At 41.7% G+C, this 12,064-nt stretch overlaps 1 protein-coding gene across 1 annotated transcript in view; it reads left to right on the top strand.

Annotated features, from left to right (window-relative positions):
- The first annotated feature begins 1,282 nt into the window (after positions 1-1,282).
- The window catches only part of GPR63 (G protein-coupled receptor 63), a 37,242-nt gene continuing 26,460 nt past the window's right edge, over positions 1,283-12,064 (top strand). The window contains exon 1 of the mRNA XM_084890806.1: positions 1,283-1,544. The gene's annotated coding sequence lies outside the window, so the exon portion shown is untranslated. The remainder of the gene's footprint in view (positions 1,545-12,064) is intronic.

The following is a 12,064-nucleotide window of genomic DNA, read 5'->3' as shown; positions in this document are numbered from 1 at the left end:
CTTCTTATAACAGAAATCGCTACAACCTTTTGCATGTTGTCTCCCTGCCATCTCCCTTCACAAGTCTTCATGTGCTTATTTCACAAGTGTAGGTGGCAGGAGAGGAAGATCTGACGTCCAGTTTCAGGGTACTGAGGCAAGTGTCTGTGTGCAAATTAGAAAATAACCCTCCCTCTGAGCCTCGCCACCATGCCTTTGGAATCCAGGCTGGATGTCCAGCTCAACTGTCTGCCTACCTCCTCCTCCCCAGAGGACACTGCGATACAAATGGTACAACACTATGCTGAGGCCCCACAGTACTGAGAAGCAGAGTGGGAGCCATGAGGTAGACAAGCAGGCTCTCTGCTGCTAACACCCACTTGACTGTGGTCTATTCCTAGGCCCATGCTCGCTGTTCATGCTGTGTCTCCTGGTGTCCCCACAGTGAGCACACCCCACGATAGTCTCAGCAGCCATCACACATGTTGATGATAGCTGGAAAAACAATATCACTTCAAAGCAGCATTTCCCTGTGTCTTTTGCATCTTAAGATGGCATGGTTTCTGGAGCGCCTTCCTGTGTTCAGTTTACAGATCTTTGCGTCCAAACTTTGTGGATGGAAGTCAGTGGTTCAAGAAATCCAGATGGAGGCCACCCGGCCATTGGCCATTGGCAGAGAACAGGGCCCAAGGCAAAGCAGGCATTTGGCAAGGCTCCCATGCCACACACCAGTGACACCTTCAAGGCCAATCTAGGGACTCCAGCTGGTCTATGTCATTCAGTCTCCTGGACTCTTGGGGGAAACCCTCACCACTGTACTGGACACTGAGGACCAATAAGCAGGAAACAAGAAAGGAAACGCAGTTCTACTGGCTTTTGGGGCGCGGGCCCGGGCAGTGGTGCCCGGTGGGTGTAGGTGTGTGTGTGGGGGGCGGGGGAGAAAGGAGGAGGATCAGAGGATGATGTTGTAGAAGAAGAGACCCCAAAGAGGAGAGAACAGGAGAATTGGCAAGGTTTCAAGGACCTTTGTCAGGGAGCTCAAGCCACGGGCAAGGGTGGCTTCACACCCCCCATATGGGGTCCGAGCCCTTACCCCACCTTTGTCCTGACTAAGGGGCCACCAGACCTGGCAGGGAGCTGGACCCAGCGGCTGGGAGAGGGCGAACGCAGAGGCCCCCCAGGCTGGCCTCCGGAATTTCTGCGTCTGCTGCCCACGCTCTCCACTCGCCTCCCCGCCCTGCCCTCCTCTCCCCACCCCCGCACCCCGGGCTGCAGCGCGGGCGCCTTTAAGAGCAGCGGTGGTTACCGGGGGCGGGAGCCCCGGCGGCGCGCGAGGCGGCGGCTCCGGCCCGCTCCCCACTTTCTGCTCCGGCCCCGGCCGCCGCCGCCCGCCTCTACCTCCCCCTCCTCCTCCCCATCTTCCTCCTCCTCCTCCTCCCCCCACCCCCTACCCCTCCGGAGCGGGCTCCCCCGGCGGGAGCCCCTGCGATGCCGGCAAAGTTCCGGAGGCGCCGCCGGGGCCGCTCCCCGCGCTCGGGGCGCCCGCGCGCCGCCCTTTGTACGAGGTGAGGCGGGTCCTCGGACCCGGGACCGGAGCGGCGGCGGGCGGGAGCCGCGATCCGCCGCGCTGGGGAGGGTGTGCGGCGGCCGGGCGGCGGGCGCAGTGGGCGGCGGGGGAGGAGGCTGCAGGAAGTTGTGCGGGAGGAGCTGGGTTTGCGGCCGGACTGGATGCAGCCGCCAGCGCCGCCGGGGCCGGCGGGACTCGGTGTCCCCGGCGCCCCGGCCCCGGCCCCGCCGTCCGAGCAGCCGGGCCTTCCAGGAAAGGGGGGGGCGGAGTGCAGGGAGGCGCCCGGAGCTGCTGGCCCCGCAGGGCTGGCTCCCCGAGGCTCCGCGCCCGGAGGGAAGGGGAAGGCAAGGGGGATGGCACCTCGTGAACTTTCCCGCTGGGGTCGCATCGCTCTCGGGGGTGAAAGCGCCCCCGTTTGCAGAGCGGGAGGCTCCCGGGGCTCCGGCAGCTCCGAGGGGCCTCCTGCCCGCGGGGAAGCGGGGCGCTGGTGTCTTCTCTGTCTTGGTCGGTGTTCTGCGTCGCCCTGATTTCCTCGTCCTCCCTCCTCTGCCCCTTTTGCTTTTGGAATACACACACACACACACACACACACACACACTCACACACTCACACACACACACACACGGAAGAATATCCAGTAGACTCAGGGTGCTTAAAAAGAAAGAAAGAAAACACCCAACAATATATCTTTATGAAATTTACCCCCCCGGCGCTGACCCACATTTTCAAAGGGATCGTTTAGTCCCTGATGGAGTAGTGAGACTTGGTCTCTACACTTAGAAATACAGGTATTCCTGTAGAAGATGAGTTTTTAACCATATGTTTTTGAAAGAGATTTTTCTCTTTACTTGTCTTGGATTAAGAGGCTCCGACTAATTTCAGGAGTGCTATTCCTAAGAATCGCATAAAACCTGGTGTTTCTTGTATAATTTGACATCGCTTCTGACAGTTTTACCCTTGGATGAGGTATATGATACATGTAATTAGTTGGTGAAATCTAATATATAAGTGCATTTATTATGCAAATGGGTAAGTTTTTTTTTTTTTATTCGTGTGTCCTGTGGGTGACTGGAGCCCATTCCCTCATAAATGTCTGTCTTCTTCACTTATATTGTGCATGTCTGATGTTGAGTAAAAATCAAAGGTTCTGATGAAAAGTCCCTGTGTTTTGTGAAGAGTTTGTTGTATAGCCCAAATTTTAGTGACAGTTGATTACATCATCCAGATTATTTTGAAAAGTAAGAATAGAATGCGGGGACTTGTTTAAAGGGAAGAGTATCATGAAATACTTAATCAAGTACTGAATCAAGATGAGAATTTATGCTTTACACATAATTTTGTGTGTTGATGCATACTACCAAAATAGACAGAGAATATTGTAGGTAACATCTTGTTTGCAGTGGAGAAGTTTTGAAAGATAATTATTAAAGAATAACTATTAATATTATAGCATTTTATTGGGTATATAGATTTTCATTTTGGAGCACAGTTTTGATACTCTGCTGTCAAATATACAAGAACTGAAACTTTATGAAAGTAACTCACAATCTCAAGCATTTACTGAAAAATTTCAGCAAACTGAACATTCTTATTAAAAAAAAAATTGCTTTGGCTGAAACTGGTTTGGCTCAGTGGATAGCGTGTCGGCCTGCAGACTGAAAAGTCCCAGGATTAATTCTGGTCTAGGGCATGTACCTTGGTTGCCGGCACATCCCCAGTAGGGGGTGTGCAAGAGGCAGCTGATTCTCTCTCATCAATGTTTCTAACTCTCTATCCCTCTCTCTTTCTCTCTGTAAAAAATCAATAAAATTAAAAAAAAAATTGCTTTGGAAAAGTCACATACTTAAAACCTCAGCTGCAGTTATCATTTACTTTAAGTTTGCTAAACTCCAGGCAAGTAAGTATTGTATTTAATTAGAATTTGGGTTTCTAAGAGAGATGGGATTTAGTTCCCAGCATTTATTGATTGATATGAGTGCCTTGAGATTTCGTATGTGGTTTATTTGATTTGAGATGATTGCTTTGCAAATGATTCTTTTGGAAACTAATGTATATATCACAATATGTATCCTAAAATCTCTATCTATCTATATGTAATATATAATAGGGAAATAATATATGTATCATGAATAATATATATAAAGCATATAACAACATCTATAATATATACTACTAGAAGCCCGATGCACAAAGACTCATGCTAGAATGGGCCTTCCTGCTTTTCTGCTCTGGCCCCGCCTTCCCACACTGCCCAGAGGCCCTAAGAGACTCCCAACCATCCTCATGGCTGTGAATGAAAATTAACCGCCATCTTTGTTGGGTTAATTTGCATGTCACTCCTGATTGGCTGGTGGGTGTAGCGGAGGTATGGTCAGTTTACATGTTTGTCTATTATTAGGTAAGATACTATATGTAAAATATATAACAATGTCTATAATAATAAAAGCGTAATATGCAAATTGACTGGCCAAAGAGCAGAATGACTTCGTATGGTCTTCTGGACGAAGCCGGGGCTGTGAGGGCCAAGGTGGCCACTGCGCCGTGAGGCAGGGGCGAGGCTGCCAGGGCTATGAATCAGCTGGGGCTGTGAAGGCCTACCCTTGCATGAATTTCATGCATCGGGCCTCTAATCTATAATAATCTATAATAATAAAAGTGAAGTATGTTAATTAGACTGGACAGCCTAATGACCTCTGGAGAACCTTTTGGACGAAGCCAGGGCTGCAAAGGCTGAGGCTGCAAGGGCCGAGGCAGCCACTGTGGCTGTGAGCCTCTTGCATGAATTTCCTGCATTAGACCTCTAGTCTATACTAATAAAAGGGTAATATGCTAATCAGACTGAGAGGCCTTCCGGGAGACCTTCCAGACAAAGCCATGGTGGCAAGGCTGAGACAGAGGTGGTTAGGGGCAATCTGGCCAGGAGGAGGGGCAGTTGGGGGTGACCAGGCTGTTGGGGGGGCAATTGGGGTGAGCAGGATGTGGGGGCAGTTGGGTGTGGTCAGGCCATTAATGGGGGACAGTTGGGGTTGAGCAGGCTGGCAGGGGCGGCAGTTGGGGGCAATCAGGTCAGCGATGGGGGGCAGATGGGGTGAGTAGGTCAGCGGGGGCAGCAGGTGGGGGCAAACAGGCTGACAGGCAGAGTGGCTAGGAGCCAGTGGTCCCGGATTGTGAGAGGGATGTCTGACGGCTGGTTTAGGCTGGCAGTCGAACATCCCCCGAAGGGTCCCAGATTGGAGAGGGTGCAGGCTGGGCTGAGGGACACCCCTCCCCCCCCCACCTCCATGCACGAATTTTGTGCACCAGTCCACTAGTATAATAAAAATATATAACTTAGGAGTCCCTAAGTTACTCTTCAGGGACTTGATAATACACATGCACTGAGAACAGCAGGTCTAAAAGATCACAAGCTAAAAATAAAGCTTGTTATCTCTTCAGCATTTTCATCAATATCAGTTAAAAATATTATGCTTTTCAATACATTCTTATTCTTACACAAAGCTTGGACCAGGGAGCCATGTGCCAACAATGCTAATCATGTGCTTATTGAAATGGATTGAATTATCCCATCAATGAATGATTGAATCGGGCCCTTCTTAACCTTCGGTAGAAGAATCCCTAGGTAAAATTTTGCTTGTCAATGTAGTTTTCTTCTTTTAACACTTCAAAAATGAATGTCACTTCAGGTCATTCCCTATTGGTCTGGGCTTAGAGCATAGACCTCAAAGACACATTTTGATTCCAATTTGCGAAATGATGTCCTAATTAGTTGATTTCCATTAATGCTTGGAAAAATAATTCCTATATTAAAAATTTAAGAAGTTTGGATGAGTTTGGATGAGCATAGAAGGAGAAATTTAATGTTACATGGACATACAGGGTCAAGAGAGGAGTTTTTGCCTGGAGGGTGTTGGGTAAGAAATTTGAAATGGGAAAATTGAGCATGTTTGTAAGTGATAGAGCAATGAGAGGAGAGATTGGAAGACTGAAGATAAGGGAGGGATAATAGAATTTGTATCTCAAATATTTATTGTGGTAATTTAAATGTCCACAACTTCTTTGCTATTGTCCCATTATCTCCTTTTTTTTCTAGGGGCTGAACTTAGTGACTTACTTCTAAAGAATAGAATGTGGTAGAAGGGATGCTATGTAATTTACATGGTAAGGTTAGAAAACAGCCAATAGCTTTTGCCTGGCGCTCTCTTCCGGATTTAGCTGTTGAAACCCATTACCGTGCTCCGAGGAGGCCCATCCCACACGGAGAGGACACCTGTAGGTATTCCCACTGAGACTGAACTAACCGCCAGCATCCACTGCAAGACATCTGAATGTGTGAAACATCCGAAGTGTGTAAGATGACTCAGCCGCCTCTAACTGAGCAGGAGCCATCTAGTGACTATTCAACCCTCAGAATTACGAGTTGTTAATAATAATAAATAACTTGTTGTATTCCACTAAGTTAGGAGAGGTTTATTGTGTAGCAATAAGTAGGTAGAACATTTTTTGAATACTTACTCTGTACCTGGGCACTCTAGTAAAGACTGAACAATGTTCAATGTCAGATGTTTTCTCTGTCCTGAAAAGAGGCTTACCTCCAATAAAAGGCATTCAGTGCATAATCCTATAATATATGTACAATTTCTACAATAAACTTGCTCAGTGGATGGGAAAAACAAACAAACGTATGCTACAGGCTCCAATCACTACAATTCAAGCTTTGAGATATTTCTTACCACATCCCACAGCTGAAGCTGCTACCTGTAATGCAATTAGAAATGCAATGAAATAATTTTTAGATTGATTTTTGCTTTCATTTGCTAAGTGTTTAGCAGAAATGTGTGTATATTTGCTACCAATGCCAGTTACTTAATGCATGAAGCAGGGGTGTTTTTTTTTTTTTTAAGCTATGACATGTATACATTTAGGGTGATTTCTTAGTTGTTGACTTGAAACAGTAACATGTGTCCCAGAGTTTATGTTGTGTCTCTTGGGCTCTCAAAAAATAACATGTGAAATGCTTTACTATGAGCCTGAGATCACAGACAATTATAGTTTCAAGTTTCCTGGGAATTTTCTGTTTAAGGTCAGCTGTGTCCCTAATTTGAACTGGATAATCCATGAAATAGGTACTTTTGCAACCACAGAACATGGAGAACATTCCAAATAATTTGCAGTGTGGGCAGCCCAACATGGTTTAGTGTTTAGGTGGCTTGAGGCAGTGTGCCATGCTTGTAAAAAATGGTTTCTGAAGCTGACAGACAGCAAGCTGTTTCTGTCTTAGGGTTTGACACATAGGATAAAGCGCCGTTTAGTTTCTCTGCCAGTAAGTATGGACAAGATTGGTAAAAGTAATTTGTTTCCATTTCCGTCTATATGACAGAAGATTCAGAAAACTCAAGCATGAACCTCTCTATCTTAATATATTGGGAAAGGTCACTCATGTTAATTAAAAATACAATTAAGAGTTGGAAAGTTGGATTTTATCATAGTTTTCAGGTTTTGGGCAAGAGTGTATGTTTATTTTCAGGAGGATAATCTAGTGATCACCTATTGAAATGAATAATACACTGCTATTTTCAGTGTTTCCCAGGCCCAATTTAGATTAAAAAACATCTCCAGCCATATGCTCTATCAATCACCTGGCACACATGTTAGCTGATTCTTAGATACTTTTCAGTTGAAACCATTATGTGTCATTATAGTTGTAAGGTTTACATGCCTTTTGAGGTTTTGAGCAAAGCTTCTTAGTTAAGTATTTTTCTCTCAAATTGGCTTAGCCGAATTTATCTCTATCACTAGAACATTTGAAAAATATTGTAGGCAATTTTTTAAATGTGAAAACTTGTAAAGATTTGCCTTGGGGAAGTGTTACAAAAAAGAATTGATTCTTGATTCTAGCTGTTACCTTCCGAAGGGAGGTGCTGTCACCTCTTTCCATTTTTTTTTTTAAAACAAAAATAAATGTATGAGCAATAGAGAAAGAACATTTGTAGGCATTTAAAAGATGCCCGATGTTTGGGTCTGAATGAGGGTTTCAACTGGAAGTTATGTAGGATTCAGTTAACATCTATGCTGGGTGTTGGGACAGTATGTGGTTGAGGGTGTCTGCTGCAGATTTTTGTTTGCTTGTTTTTTAATCTAAGTTACTCCTGGAAGGATGTAGATCCAGAGAGAGTTGATGTGGGAAGGGGCATATTCCAGGCATAGCATCCACCGCCTTCCAGGGGGGAAAACGCTTATCTAATAAAATTACTTCTAATAAAATTTCTTTTAATCATTTTAGCTTATTTTTCCCCATTTCCTCCAGGCTGTTTTCTTGCTCTATTTTGATTACTTTTCTAACTTTTCCCAGTCCGTGATGCCTTCTGAAGTTTCACATTATCTAGCACTAACCGAAAGTCTGTTCTTTAATTCTTTCAGCTCATTCCCACCTTTTTTTATTTTTTATTTTTTATTTTTATTTAAGTATTCTCTCTTTTCTTGAATTTTTGAGTTCTTTAAGATACCATGAGTTTTGGATTTGTTTCCCTTATTTTACATGATAGGCTTTGTGTAAATTTGCTCCTACTTAAAGGTATAATGATGTTGGGGACTTGTCAGTTTTGTATCCGTGTTTCATGTACTATACTTGCTATTGTAAGGTTTCAAATCTTCATTATTTTGCTATATTAAATATTTGTTCTTATTATGGAAGTAACATGTTTATTATAGAAAATTTAGACAAGCAAAAAAAACGAAACCAAAGGAACAAAAGAAGAATTATACCCAGAGATAATTATTGTTAACATTTTGGTGTATATTTTTAGATACATATAGAGAAATACTATAATATTTTACTTTCTAAAAATGACACTTTATTATATGTTTTTCTGATTTTCATTAAAAAGATGATCCACATTTCATATAAACATTTTAATATAACATATTTACATTTAACTATATCATAAAATTATCTTCTGTAACGTTTTGATACTAAATGGTATTTTATTTTATGGATATATCATAATTTATTGGGAATATGCCAACATAACATCAGACAGATGTTCCTTTTTTCCCCTCTCTCCTCTATAACAGTATCTTACAGTTCAATTTTTATATACATCTATGGTTATCCTTTTTGAATAAAGCCCTAAAAGTAGAATTTATGAGTATCGATAAAAGGCATTGATGTTTTGCATTGACTTTGGGGCAGTTCATTATGCTTACTATAAAATCTACACTCTGAATCATAGTCTCCTTTAATTACCTTCTGTAGTTTTGTGGGTCAGTATAATATGAAAGATTCGATTTAGATAGTATTTAAACCCAGACATGATTGACTAGGGCTTCATCCAACTGAAGTAGCCCTAATGCTTACAAAGACTCAGCTGTAAGGTTCTGCCTCAGCACCTATTCATTCATGCCCAGTCATAGCTGTCAGTGCTACTTCCACCGAAACAGGTGCAGCAGGTGATGGTACGCCCTGAGGACCTTCTCCCCTTTTCACTTTCAGTCTCCTTACTATGCTGCCATGGGACCTCCTGCCCACATGTACTGACCCTGATGCATACGAAATTGCTGTATGGTTGAATGAATAAACATTGGTTCCTATATAGTCATATCTAAGATTTAAAAATATTCTGTTTCTGCCCTTTGCTGCCAACTCCTGGACTCTTAACATTTAGAAAAAAAGATTGCTTTAATAATTTTGAGGTTTTGTGATTTTAAAAAAAACATGTTTTATTGATTTTTTTTTTATATAGATAGGAAGCAAGAGGGATAGAGAGTTAGAAACATCGATCAACTGCCTCCTGCACACTCCCTACTGGGTATGTGCCTGCAACCAAGGTACATGCCCTTGATTAGAATCAAACCTGTCCCTTCAGTCCACAGGCCATCATCGCTCTATCCACTGAGCCAAACTGGTTAGGGCTGATTTATTTATTTATTTATTTTTTAATGATAAGCTGGTCACTTCCCTCGGAACTTTATGGTAATTTTTTCAGGTCTGAATGAAGGCAAATTTCTTAAGAGGGGAAAAATATTTTGCTTCTGCCACTAATTTGGGTGCTCTACTGACCTGGGCACATTTTCAATCAAATTTGTGCTTGACTTTTTTTTTTTTTTTATTGCTTTATTAATCTCAGAGCTACTTCATGATTATACATTTTGGGAGGGAAATTCTTTTCCTTTTTTGGCACAGAGGAGTTTATTTCTTATTCACCTTTAATAGCAAATGTGGTCCTTCAGTGTCCTGGTTGCTGTTGGGTTCTTCTGACAAATATTATAATTCTGTAATCCTAACTCAAATTATTTACATTTAACTGTACTAAAGGAACAACTTTGTTTCTGAGATTATAAAAGAAGACACCTTTATTATTCAGGTCAATGTGCATACCTTAGCTAACCACTCTAGGGTTTTTGCATTTGAAGAGAAAAAGCAGACATGTATGTGTCAAGATACGATGGCAAATGCTTGCTTACTTTTCTATTTCCCTTTTAATTCTAATTTTATAATTTAACAATTTCCTCTGTTGATACATTTAAAATCTCTGTTCGGGTATTGGTATTTGTACTTGCCCTTCCTAAGCCCTAAGCATCATCTTGTTTACACTCATTTAGTATTTGGTTTATATTTTGTTGTTTAGGGAGTCAGTGCAGGCATCTTATTTTAAAGCATTCAGTCACATCTGTTTTTCTTTCTCCAGATTTCTGGGCTTTGCCTTTAAAAAGGTAGTAGGAAAAGTGAAAAACCACCCATGGGCTTCATTGCCCTGCTTTGTACTCTAAAAATAAGTTAAAAGATGGCAAACTGCAGGGCTGTTCTGGGGAGGTTCATTTTTTGAGGAGGAATTCTGTGCTTTTTTCAAATGGTTACATATTGGTAAACATCTTAAACTTTTAGTTTTCTTTCTTTTGTCATTGTAACATATTCAACTTCTTTGCTTTAACCCTGCATGATTTTGATATACGGGATAGGTTAAGTTGTGATCATCAGTTAAAGTAGAAAGAGTTTAAGAACTTCAGCATGTACAGCTCTCAGTACTTAGTTACTCTAGATTAGCTATAAAAACTTAGACACAATGGTAAAATGAATCCAAATTAAAAAAAAAAAGACTAACTTGAAACTTCTGGATAATTATTTTATTTATCAGGTGATAATTATACATGTTATAAAATTAAGCCTTTACTATTGTCTGTGCTCTTTTTAGGAAATAGTGTTTAAGGTCTCTCCTTTTGTAACTTACTATTTTTCTACATCTTGCATAGAGGGGCACCACAATTGAAGTGATCTCTGCAGCTCACATACTAGAATCTCATTCTGGAAAGGTCTTTTTTCATATCTAAGTTCTAGGGTGGAATACAGTTCCAGGAAAATACCCTCCTGGTAATTATTATTCTTAGTGAATATATAGGGAACACCCAGGAAAAGCCAGATTACATACAACATCTATTTGGTTTGTGGTGCTTATAGAAAGGGAATCTTCTCTTTATCTAATATAAACTTGGGGTGTACAGTGATCAGTTTACTAAATAGTGTCCCTTCCAGAATCTAAGTTATATTCTGCTTATTCTTCTCAATTCCAACATAAGAAATATTCTGCCTCTAAGAGGAATTGTCACATTTGTTTCATCCAACATTGGGTAAACTCTATATTTGGGTCATTCTAATGCATGAATTCTTGCCATTATTGAATATATATTGAGTACATACACACATATACATGTGCATGGACACAGCACTTTCTGGTATCACTTTCTCATAGACCGTATCTTCTACGAGAAATCAAATGAGAAGTGGTCAGATATAAAGTATAATAAAACTGGAAAAATTCTCCATCAGTATAAGCAGTGATGTTTATATATCAGTATTTAGTGCTCCTCTTTCCCCCTGTTTTTTGTATAATAGGAAATCCAGGAATTGCAATTCAGACTATTGTGTGTATAGTTGACATTGGGGCAGTGAATTCTCTATGGATACTTGGTCTTACCCGCTACATGTCAGTTGCATCAGCACTTTGTGGACTTGCAAAGCTCTTACTGATGCTTTGATCTCTGAGCAGAGGCCCGATGGACTAGCAGCGGGTACCTTCCTGAATGGCAGCATCACTGGGACACTATCAATGAGCACCAGCACAACCTCACTCCAAATCCTTTCTCCTTGTGATTTTGTGATGCATGATGAGAAATTGTTCTTTGGTATTTATAAGATAGCCATTTTTCATCTTAACTTTTTCTCCATTTCTAAAGGTTCGAAGTGGATATTGCAAATTTTCTTTAAAACAGTTCTTTGCTAAAAAGCAAACTAAAACAAAAACCAACATTTACTTGCTAAGGCATGATTTTTGTGTGTGTGTGGGGAGGCAGGGTGACTATTGGGAGGTGATCTATGTAGTACTTTGAATGACAATTGTGTAACCTTTTTTTTTACTAGAATGAGCCTTCCCCATTGTTGGATGCACTGCAAACTTGATTAAAAATTAAAATTTAGAAATAATACAAATGGAAATAAGGTTGGCTTATAGGAGACAATCATTTTTA

The sequence above is a fragment of the Pipistrellus hanaki genome (assembly GCF_964339955.1).
Source record: "Pipistrellus hanaki genome assembly, chromosome: 7".
NCBI classification, from domain to species: Eukaryota; Metazoa; Chordata; class Mammalia; order Chiroptera; family Vespertilionidae; genus Pipistrellus; species Pipistrellus hanaki.
The sequence above is the reverse complement of the archived record's forward strand: the minus strand, read 5'-3'. Positions and strand labels throughout refer to the sequence as shown.